This window comes from Lagenorhynchus albirostris, chromosome 8 (assembly GCF_949774975.1).
Source record: "Lagenorhynchus albirostris chromosome 8, mLagAlb1.1, whole genome shotgun sequence".
NCBI classification, from domain to species: Eukaryota; Metazoa; Chordata; class Mammalia; order Artiodactyla; family Delphinidae; genus Lagenorhynchus; species Lagenorhynchus albirostris.
The window spans coordinates 4,377,365-4,389,406 of record NC_083102.1 but is presented as its reverse complement, the minus strand read 5'-3'; the positions used below and the strand labels follow the sequence as shown (position 1 = coordinate 4,389,406).

Here is a 12,042-nt window from a genome sequence, read left to right as displayed (position 1 = left end):
AGGGTTCTTCCTTCCTCACTTTCCTAGGGCAGCATTTAAGTTCTGTGGGCACATGGCAGCAAGGCACAGAGGGAAGGATGCTGCAGGAGTGGGTCTCAGCATCACTGGCAGCCGGCTGAGAGGTCCGGAGACCTCTGGTCTTTGGTCAAGTCTGTAGTTAGACATGTGGGCTGTTTCCATTCCATGTATGTCTGTGACGATCTAAGGCGGTTTTCACTTACAAAAGAACATTCATGGCTTTAATGTTCCAGGAACATGGATTACAAATACAGAAAAAATCATTAAAGAGGTTGCTTAAGTTAGTGGATCAGACTTGGAATAGGAAAGGAAGTATTGTTCCAGAAGCTTCTGCCATAGTGTAGTAATATGCTCGGAGGAGCCCTGTGTGAGCTTATTTTTTGCTCCCAAGATGAGGAAGATTGTAGCTATAAATAGTTTATTTTCAGGAAAGGACCCTCAAAGGAAACTTTCATCATTTAACCACTCTTCAATTGCTCCAAGAAGATAAAAGTACAACCTCCAAACCTTGAAAATCAGGTCAAATCTTCCTAAACCCTGGAGTTGTGGGGATGCAGAAGAAGAGGACGCCCATGAGACAGGTGTTATTATTCCTGCTTTCAGATCACCAACTGCTGGTCCGAGGTGGGATTTCCATGGAAAACGTAATGAAAATATGACTCGTCTTCCTGCTTCGTTCTTCCCTGGTCTCAGAGTCGCGGGGAGGTTGTACGGAGGAAGTGTAAGATGAAGAATTTCTGTTTTCACTAAGAAAGATGATGTGATTAAGGAACAAGTTTTTGAAAGTCTCAGTCATTTTAAGGAAAAAAGATTTCTTAAAAAGGGGCACCCGCCGACCGCCGCTCCGTATAGAGAATAAAAGCAAACAACTTAGAAATGGGTGATGACTATGCAGAGGACAGCTCTGTTGAAGTCCCATGTCACTTGGACATGGTTTCATGTAGCAGGTGCTCTAAATGATTCGTGATGAAAGGAGTTTTCAGCATTATTACAATGTTACCTGAGGAACTACTCATCGGGAAGCGTTGGTCATTCCCTTGTGTAGCAGTGGTAATGATCGCTGCTCAGGAATGGCTCGATCACGCATTTTTGTCTTCGTTCTGTCCAGCGTGTCACTTTGAAATGAAATTAATTTTCTAGACAGAAGAGCCAGAAAATAAATCCTTTTGGAAATCTTTAGAGATTTAGATTCACTCCCACCCCCCCCTCCGCCCCCGCATCTCTTAATGATGTGCCAGGCATCTGCTTAGCACTGGGTGCAGGGCAGGCAGGTGGCGTCCATGCGTTTGACAGATCTGAGCATCTATTAAGCACCAGACAGTGTGCTCGGCACCAGAGATTGGAGAATGTCCAATCTCCAATGAGATTGGAGATGCCAGAGCTTGGAGAATGTCCCTGGTCTTAAGGACATACAAAGATAAGTGGAGAAGAGATATTAATTGGCGATTAAAATACAGCATTGTAACCACTAGTCATGGAAATCTCCTCTAAGAGGAACACCTGGCTGTATTTTTAAGAATGATAATCATGAGGTGCCTCTTCTAGAAACTGGGAAATAACTACTTTGTGTGATCCAGAGAAACACGAATCAAAGTTAGGAAATATACTATTGGCTACTTAACAGTTTTTCTTTTTAAATTAGCAGGACCAAGTTTTTTTGGTTTTTTTTTAGAAGTTGTTGGGGGTAGGAGTTTATTGATTAATTAATTTATTCTTGCTGTGTTGGGTCTTCGTTTCTGTGCGAGGGCTTTCTCTAGTTGTGGTGAGCGGGGACCACTCTTCATTGCGGTGCGCGGGCCTCTTACTGCCGCGGCCTCTCTCGTTGCGGAGCACAGGCTCCAGACGCGCAGGCTCAGTAGTTGTGGCTCACGGGCCTAGTTGCTCCATGGCATGTGAGATCCTCCCAGACCAGGGCTCGAACCCGTGTCCCCTGCATTAGCAGGCAGATTCTCAACCACTGCGCCACCAGGGAAGCCCAGCAGGACCAAGTTTATAGATAAAAAGGACAAAGGATATAGTATTTCTTCTGTTTAGTCATTTAAAAAACTAACTCTTCAGAGACAATGTTTGTACTACTTGTGCTGAGCTGTGTTGCTGCCGAGGTGTTGTTTGATTCTTTCTGCTTATTGATTTACAAAGCTTCTTAAAATGCAAACTTCAGTTTTCCTTTTGAACTGGACAAAAATTCAGAACGTACTAAACCTGACCACACGTACAATTTCCTAAGTCGTTCTCCCTTAAGAATGGCTGCAGAAGCTCCATCTCGTAAGATGTGGGATATCATTTTCTTTGCCTTGAAGACAGAATTTCCTCGAGAATTTTAAATATCTGATTTTTTTTTTTTTTTTTTTTTTGCGGTACGTGGGCCTCTCACTGCTGTGGCCTCTCCCATTGCGGAGCACAGGCTCCGGACGCGCAGGCTCAGCGGCCATGGCTCACGGGCCTAGCTGCTCCGCGGCATGTGGGATCTTCCCGGACCGGGGCACGAACCCGCGTCCCCTGCATCGGCAGGCGGACTCTCAACCACTGCGCCACCAGGGAAGCCCTATTTCCTGTATTTTAAGATGCTTTGACATCTTGGGGCCTTTCTGGTCCTGGAGAGTCTCCCCGTCCCAGGGCCAGTTAATTCCTAAAAAAGTAAAACACTTGCTTTTGAGCATGTCTTTCATGTCCAAACCAGAACCCACAACCTCAAGTATCGCCTTAATCTAACTCTCACACACCAAGCCGATATTCCCCTCTCCCAGATCCCCCCAGGGCCAGGTACTGGTTGACCAGGGACCCCTATAGCCTAGAGACCACTAAAATTATTCACACCAGCCAATCCTAAACTTGCTCAGCTTGTCTACCCTGCCCCTTCCCTGCAGTGAGACCACAATAAAGGCTCCCGCCTGTGTTTTCTCCTTGCTCCTGCGTCTTGCCGAATCTGATGCTTCCACATGTGGACTTGCACAGCGTGAATGCCCTCTCCTCTTGGGAACAGTGAGTAATAAAGGCTTCTTTCAGGAAAGTCAGTTGCCTGTCACCTTACCTGCCTGTCATCCATCACACCCGATTAAACAAAACCCAGGGATATTTTAAAACGCCCGTTCCCCCATGCAAGCTCCCCCTCTATCACACTGCCCTGTTGTTGCTCTCTGGCGTCTTATCATCATCTGATAGTATCTTGTATATTGTTAATTTACTTTTTACTTATAACTGCAAGCCATTGTTCCTCACAAGGATGTAAGCATGGTGCAAGTAGGAAATCTACTGCCTGTTCAGCATCCCTGGTGCCCGGACCAGAGCCTGGGAGAATGGGCAATCAGTCAGTAATTCTTGTCCAAATGAAATGTGTAGACACTGGGAGAAGAGCAATGAGAAAATCAAATGAAAGAGTATTTGAGAAATCATTTTGGAAGTTCTAAAATATTATACAATTAAAATGGTGAGTTTATTGCTGGATGCCTCTAGTCTCAAAAATTAAGCATTTCATATAGCATCACAGGCAGGTCTCGGAGGGCTTTAAGGAAGTATACTTTTATCCATTTTCCTGCACAGAAGGACAGGATATCTCTAGTGGTCTCAGAAAAATTTCTTATTAGGGAAAATCATGTCAAGATACACCTGTGGCTCTGGTGCTGAGATCTGTGTATTTTCCCATCTTCCTGGACAGTTGGACTACAGTTCCCAGCACCCCTTGCAGTTAGGTCTGGTCATCTGATTGAATTCTAGCCAACAGTGGGTGAGTGAAATTGATGGGCACCACTTCCAGTCCTGGTCCCTACAAGTGTCTCTGGGCAACCTCCAGGCTCCTTCACCTTCCTGGGTGACCTTGGAAACCATGGGCGGGGGGAAGTGGAGGTGACACAGAATGGAAGGGGTCTTGGTTCCTACCTTATCACTTGGAGAGTCACTCAAGATCAGCAACATTCACTTTGGACTTAACCTGAGTGAGAAAGTTTTGCTTTGTTTTTTAAGTTTTATCAAAAAATAGCTGATTTACAATGTTGTGTTAGTTTCAGGTGTACAGCAAAGTGATTCAGTTATACATACGTATATATTTATTCGTTTTTAGATTATTTTCCATTATAGATGATTACAAGATGCTGAGTATAGTTCCCTGTGCTAGACAGTAAATCCCTGTTGTTTATCTTTTTTACATATAGTAGTGTGCATCTGTTAAACTCATTTATCCCTCCCCCTCCCTTTCCCCTTTGATACCCATCAGTTTGTTTTCTGTGTCTCTGGGGAGAGTTTTATTGAGTGAAAACACTCGGGTTTTGTGGACAACCTGTTTTAGGAGCTATTGTCTTCATTAACATCCGTGCCTCGAGTGTCTAGTTAAAATCTAGTTGATGCCAAACATTGTGATGACAAGGGATTTAAAGCCCTCTTCTCGCCGGGAGATCAGAGGCTGTGGGAGTTGAAGAACTCTTTTGCCAATGATTTACAGGGCTTCTGTATGGTCTAGGTCCACGCCTCCTGTGCTCTTTCCTGTGTCTGCTGTGGCTTGGGTTCTGCCATGACTCAGCATCTTGCCTTGATTGGGTTAAAAAGGGCAATCCTGAAGAAGTGAAATTCATATCTGTCAGTTCGGCAGAGTTTGCAAAAATCTACTCAAATGCAATTGTCTGGTATTATTTCTCTGGGCTCTAGGCAAACGGCCAGAAGGTGGAGATCTGATTTCCTCCCTAAAATATAACTTTGCTCTCCCAGGCATAGCTGTCAGCACAGGGGAAGGACTAGACCTCAGTCATCCCTTAACAGTGTCCTTCCCTTTCCTAACTGTCCTCTCTCCCTTTCTGGGAACCAGGGCTCTGGGACTGTTGCCTCGTGGCCCCAAGCCCCCAGCTCAAGCTGCCCTCCTTTGTGCCCCTGCTCCCTCTGGGTAGACGGTTCTCTCCTGCATCCTCAGAATCGCTCTCTGAGCCATTCCCTAGAGCCCTCATTTACCCTCAGGGGCCTCAGCCTCTGCTGCTGTCCAGCAAGGGTGGGAAACAGGCGGACGTGCAGCCTTCTCAGGCTTTTCTCCACCGCCTCAGCAAAGGAAAGACAAAGCAGAGGGAATGTTTCTGGCTGGTCCTCTTTCTGTCCCTGGGAGGGTGGGCAGGGAGCAGCCAGGCTGCATTTCTGAGGTCCTCAGATAAAGCCCCTCGGGCACTTTCCTGTACACTGAGACTTCTTCTTTTGTGATGTCAGCTTTTAACTTGCCAAGGCAGGGCGAGGTGACAATGCTTGTTTCATTCCCCATTAAAGAACCCTTGACCTCTGGTGTGAAGAGTTCACGGAAACAGGTGTTGAGACTTCCCAAGTATTTAGAATGTGGATTTCACGAGGAACCAGGTAAGTAACTTGACTTCCAGTCCTGGTTCTGCATTAACTGGGTGTCTTCCAGCAGGTCCTCAGTTTCTGGACATTTTTTCCCACTTGTACAACATGGTAGTGCGTTTCTCAGTGGATTATTTCCCTCCTAACATGTAAAACATAATATGTTTTTTCATATCAGATAAGTGAACTTTGTTCATCTGGTGATTCAATGCCAAGGTGATATGACATCTTCTCCTCAATAGATTAGCTGTCCTTTAAGAACACTCCTAACCAATTCAACAGTTTAGTCTGCTTGTTTTATTTTACTTTTTCTATTGTGGTAAGGACACAACACGAGATCTACAGTCTTAGCAGATTTTTGTACACGGGCCTCTCACTGTTGTGGCCTCTCCCGTTGCGGAGCACAGGCTCCGGTCGCGTAGGCTCAGCGGCCATGGCTCACGGGCCCAGCCGCTCCGCGGCACGTGGGATCCTCCCGGACCGGGGCACGAACCCGCGTCCCCTGCATCGGCAGGCGGACTCTCAACCACTGCGCCACCAGGGAAGCCCCGTCTTAGCAGATTTTTATGCCCACAATATGGTGCTGTTACCTACAGGTGGCCAATCTCCAGAACTTACTCATTTGGTGGAACTGAAACTCTACCCAGTTCTCCTTCCCTCAGCCCCTGGCGACACCTTCTACTGTTTCTGAGTTTATTTTAGATGCCTCCTGGAAGTGGAACAGTGCAGTATTTGTCCTTTTGTGATAATGTGGCATATGCATACAATAAAGTACTCTTCGGCCTTTAAATAGAAGGGCATCTCATTGTAAAGCAATTATACTCCAATAAAGATGTTAAAAAAAAAAGACAAGGTACTTACCAAATTAAAAAATAAATAAATAAATAAAAAGAAGGGCATCTCAGTGTTGTTTGACTTGTGATCTGAAGTCCTAGGAAGTCTTAGGAGCCACCCTGGGGGCCTGGTGGGGATGGGCTGAGGAACCTGTGGGGTCCTCCTCTCGTCCTACCCCACCCCTGCCACCCACCACATTCATGTTCTCTATGTATTTGGGTTGCAAAGTAAGAAAGCATCCTGTACTAGATGATCTGAAAATGATGTTGGTCCTCATTTCAGGTGTTTTGCTCTACTGGTTAAACATGTGTCAGAGAAAAATCTTTATTTTTCATTGAAAAAAATTGCAGTCACCATTTTCCTTGGTTCTCTCTGGTTCTAACGTTCTCTGATTGTCTAAAATGGGACAGGGGATGAGGTCCGCCTTTCCCGGCACACGCTTGGGTAGCACACACTGGTGACAATACCCAGGAGAAGAGGCCATCGCAGCTCCGTCCTGGAAGCAGGGTCAGAGATAGGCTGCTGGGCCGCCTGCCCGACCCACTGCCTCAAGGCGGATCATCTCCACGTGTGTAGCAGCACCCCCGAGGGTGAGCGATACAGCAGACTCACGAGGAAGCTCTTGAGGCTCCTTGGTGAAGAGCTATTATGAGATTCCATTGCGTTAACATGGGTCTCAGCCGTCTTGCATCCTTCTGGTGGTTTACCAGCCCCAAAGAATGAAGCAGAGAGTGCTACCTGAACTGTATTTCCGCTTAGAATCAGCCATGTCTGATGGGCGTCACAGTGGGTAGAAATAAATATCATGCGTCGCTAATTCCTCTAGAGAAGCTTGGGTGAGAATATGTATGTTTGGCAAATGTGAACTTGCACTTCACAGGACGCGGCCGTGTTTACAGAGCCCACTAGGTGGCGCGTGAGCTGCAGCGATCATGATGGTCTGAGCTGGACCAGTCAGAGCCCGCCTCCCAGGAGCTCCCTCAGGCCAGATGCCCACACCTCACGGTTCTGCTCTCCAATATCCCCGGTCCTGTATCCGTCTCTAGTTTCTTCCTCTGTGAAAGCAGGGCCCAGGCTTTCTTGCTGCTTCTTTACTAAAGCCCACAGTAAAAGTTTGAATTCTTGAAACCTTCATTTAATCCTTTAAACTCCAACAAGCATTGAATTTTAATTTTAAAGCTGTCACAGATTCAAAGTATTAGAGAATGTTTATGGACAAATCACATGTTCAATAAAGGGCTTGTATATAGAATAGATAAGGAACTCTCAAAACTCAAAAACAAACAATTCTATTAGAAAATGGACAAAAACATGAACCGACATTTCATCAAACAGGATATATATATTTCTTTGTCTTTGGAATTCTAGATCTGTGGTCTCAGAATTAGAGAAGCTTCTGTACATCTAACAAGCAACTTTCCAGTCCAAGGCAGGGCAGAGGGAAGGAAGCTCTTAAGCTCATCATTACATCCTCACTGATGCACCAACCAAAGATGTTTTTAGCAGGGTCCTGTGAAAAGGCTGATGTGGATACAAAGTCTGCTCCCGTATGTGGGGACCCCTCTTCCCGGTGTTCACTGTGGAAATCTAAGCTGGACCAGGAACATGCTTGATGCTTGACAGTTGCAACCATTCTCTCTGACTCATGATGTCGGTCATTACCTACAGTGGTTAAATTCCCTGTTTCCACATTTGCAGTGTGGTGGCCAGCCCAAGGTTTTCCTGGTGCCTTTGAATCCAATCTCCTCCCATACAGTGATCTATTAAACTTCTTTCTTTTCTGCTGGAGTCATTTCCTTTTTTGTAAAAGGCATTCAGGTTCATACATTCCAATCAAAACCAATTGATTGACACTTTGCTTTTCCTGAATCCCTTGCAATTCTTTCCCCCTCCTTTTTGTATCTTCATGCTCATATTTGCACAACGGTTTTTACTTTCTGCACCTGACCCTGCCCTGCTCTCCAGTACTCTGCAGAAAGGTGTGACATAACTGTGCAGTAGATTGAATTTGCAGGACGTTTGCCCAGTGAGGCAACAAAGCCCATTCAGACAGAGCACTCTACCCACTGATTATTCACATAATGTGAAAAGTAAATGAGGCTTGTTAGCATCGACGCTATTAGCACGTTAACTTACTTTAAAACCATTTTAATGATGATTAAGTAACAACTGGATGCTGCATTATTAAGGGGTCTCTATGTTTTTGTGTATATTGGCTGGTTCTTAATTGGCTAATTTCTTTTTTTTTGAATTTTATTTTATTTTATTTTTATACAGCAGGTTGTTACTAGTTATCTATTTTATACATATCAGTGTATACATGTCAATCCCGATCTCCCAGTTCATCCCACCCCCCCATCCGCCGTTTCCCCCCCTTGGTGTTCATATGTTTGTTCTCTACATCTGTGTCTCTATTTCTGCCCTGCAAACCGGTTCATCTGTACCATTTTTCTACATTCCACATATATGCATTAATATGCGATATTTGTTTTTCTCTTTCTGACTTAACTTCACTCTGTATGACAGTCTCTAGATCCATCCACGTCTCTACAAATGACCCAATTTCATTCCTTTTTATGGCTGAGTAATATTCCATTGTATATATGTGCCACATCTTCTTTATCCATTCGTCTGTTGATGGGCATTTAGGTTGCTTCCATGACCTGGCTATTGTAAATAGTGCTCCAATGAACATTGGGGTGCGTGTGTCTTTTTGAATTATGGTTTTCTCAGGGTATATGCCCAGTAGTGTGATTGCTGGGTCATATGGTAATTCTATTTTTAGTTTTTTAAGGAACCTCCATACTGTTCTCCATAGTGGCTGTATCAATTTACATTCCCACCAACAGTGCAAGAGGGTTCCCTTTTCTCCACACCCTCTCCAGTATTTGTTGTTTGTAGATTTTCTGATGATGCCCATCCTAACTGGTGTGAGGTGATACCTCATTGTAGTTTTGATTTGCATTTCTCTAATAATTAGTGACGTTGAGCACCTTTTCATGTGCTTCTTGGCCATCTGTATGTCTTCTTTGGAGAAATGCCTGTTTAGATCTCCTGCCCTTTTTTTGAATGGGTTGTTTGTTTTTTCAATATTGAGCTACATGAGCTGTTTATATATTTTGGAGATTAATCTTTTTTTTTTTTTTTTTTTTTGCGGTACGTGGGCCTCTCACTGTTGTGGCCTCTCCCGTTGCGGAGCTCCAGATGCGCAGGCTCAGTGGCCATAGCTCACGGGCCTAGCCACTCCACGGCATGTGGGATCTTCCCGGACCAGGGCACAAACCCGTGTCCCCTGCATCAGCAGGTGGACTGTCAACCACTGCGCCACCAGGGAAGCCCTGGAGATTAATCTTTTGTCTGTTGATTCGTTTGCAAATATTTTCTCCCATTCTGAGGGTTGTCTTTTCATCTTGTCTATAGTTTCCTTGGCTGTGCAAAAGCTTTTACGTTTCACCAGATCCCATCCATTTATTTTTGTTTTTATTTCCATTACTCTAGGAGGTGGGTCAAAAAAGATCGTGCTGTGATTTATGTCAAAGAGCGTTCTTCCTATGTTTTCCTCTAAAAGTTTTATAGTGTCTGGTCTTACATTTAGGTCTTTACTCCATTTTGAGTTTATTTTTGTGTATGGCATTAGGGAGTGTTCTAATTTCATTCTTTTACATGTAGCTGTCCAGTTTTCCCAGCACCACTTATTGAAGAGACTGTATTTCTCCATTGTATATCCTTGATAGTTGACCATAGGTACGTGGGTTTATCTCTTGGGTTTACCTCTGGGCTTTCTGTCCTGTTCCATTGATCTATATTTCTGTTTTTGTGCCAGTACCATACTGTCTTGATTACTGTAGCTTTGTAGTATAGTCTGAAGTCAGGGAGTCTGATTCTTCCAGCTCTGTTTTTTTCCCTCAAGATTGCTTTGGCTATTTGGGGTCTTTTGTGTCTCCATAAAAATTTTAAGATTTTTTTTGTTCTAGTTCTGTAAAAAATGCCATTGGTAGTTTGATAGGGATTGTACTGAATCTGTAGATGGCTTTGGGTAGTATAGTCATTTTCACAATATTGATTCTTCCAATCCAAGAACATGGTATATCTCTCCATCTGTTTATGTCATCTTTGATTCCTTTCATCAGTGTTTTTATAGTTTTCTGAGTACAAGTCTTTCACCTCCTTAGGTAGGTTTATTCCTAGGTATTGTATTCTTTTTGTTGCAATGGTAAATGGAATTGTTTCCTTAATTTCTCTTTCTGATTTTTCGTTGTTAGTGTATAGGAATGCAAGGGATTTCTGTGCATTAATTTTGTATCCTGCTACTTTACCAAATTCATTGAATAGTTCTAGTAGTTTTCTGGTGGCATCTTTAGGATTTTCTATGTATAGTATCATGTCATCTGCAAACAGTGACAGTTTCACTTCTTTTCCAATTTGTATTCCTTTTATTTCTTTTTCTTCTCTGATTGCCGTGGCTAGGACTTCCAAAACTATGTTGAATAATAGTGGTGAGGGTGGACATCCTTGTCTTGTTCCAGATCTTAGAGGAAATGCTTTCAGTTTTTCACCATTGAGAATGATGTTTGCTGTGGGTTTGTCATATATGGCCTTTATTGTGTCGAGGTAGGTTCCCTGTATACCCATTTCCTGGAGAGTTTTTATCATAAATGGGTGTTGAATTTTGTCAAAAGCTTTTTGTGCATCTATTGAGATGATCATATGGTTTTTATTCCTTAATTTGTTAATGTGGTGTATCACATTGATTGATTTGCATATATTGAAGAATCCTTGCATCCCTGGGATAAATCCCACTTGATCATGGTGTATGATCCTTTTGATGTGTTGTTGGATTCTGTTTGCTAGTATTTTGTTGAAGGTTTTTTTATCTATATTCATCAGTGATATTGGTCTATAATTTTCTTATTTTGTGGTATCTTTGTCTGGTTTTGGTATCAGGGCAATGGTGGCCTTGTAGAATGAGTTTGGGAGTGTTCCTTCCTCTGCAAGTTTTTGGAAGAGTTTGAGAAGGATGGGTGTTAACTCTTCTCTAAATGTTTGATAGAATTCCTGTGAAGCTGTCTGGTCCTGGACTTTTATTTGTTGGAAGATTTTTAATCACAGTTTCAGTTTCATTACTTGTGACTGGTCTGTTCATATTTTCTATTTCTTCCTGGTTCAGTCTTGGAAGGTTACACCTTTCTAAGAATTTGCTCATTTCTTCCAGGTTGTCCATTTTATTGGCATAGAGTTGCTTGTAGCAATCTCTTAGGATGCTTTGTATTTCTATGGTGTCTGTTATAACTTCTCCTTTTTCATTTCTAATTTTATTGATTTGAGTCCTCTCCCTCTTTTTCCTGATGAGTCTGGTTAAAGGTTGATCAATTTTGTTTATCATCTCAAGGAACCAGCTTTTAGTTTTATTGATCTTTGCTATTGTTTTCTTTGTTTCTATTTCATTCATTTCTGCTCTGATCTCTATGATTTCTTTCCTTCTACTAATTTTGGGGTTTTTTTGTTCTTCTTTCTCTAGTTCCTTTTGGTGTAAGGTTAGATTGTTTATTTGAGAATTTTCTTGTTTCTTGAGGTAGGATTGTATAGGTATCAACTTCCCTCTTAGATCTGCTTTTGCTGCATCCCATAGGTTTTGGATCGTCGTGTTTTCGTTGTCATTTATCTGTAGGTATTTTTTGATTTACTCTTTGATTTCTTCAGTGATCTCTTGGTTATTTAATTATGTATTGTTTAGCCTCTATGTGTTTGTATTTTTTACGTTTTTTTCCCCTGTAATTTATTTCTAAACTCATAGTGTTGTGGTCGGAAAAGATGCTTGATGTGATTTCAGTTTTCTTAAGTTTTCCAAGGCTTGATTTGTGACCCAAGATGTGATCTATC

At 43.0% G+C, this 12,042-nt stretch overlaps 1 protein-coding gene across 1 annotated transcript in view; it reads left to right on the top strand.

The window, feature by feature from the left end:
* Nucleotides 1–7,816, top strand: part of ACTR3B (actin related protein 3B) — a 227,737-nt gene extending 219,921 nt beyond the window's left edge. The window contains exon 16 of the transcript XR_009541869.1: nucleotides 7,531–7,816. The gene's annotated coding sequence lies outside the window, so the exon portion shown is untranslated. The remainder of the gene's footprint in view (nucleotides 1–7,530) is intronic.
* Nucleotides 7,817–12,042: the final 4,226 nt, after the last annotated feature.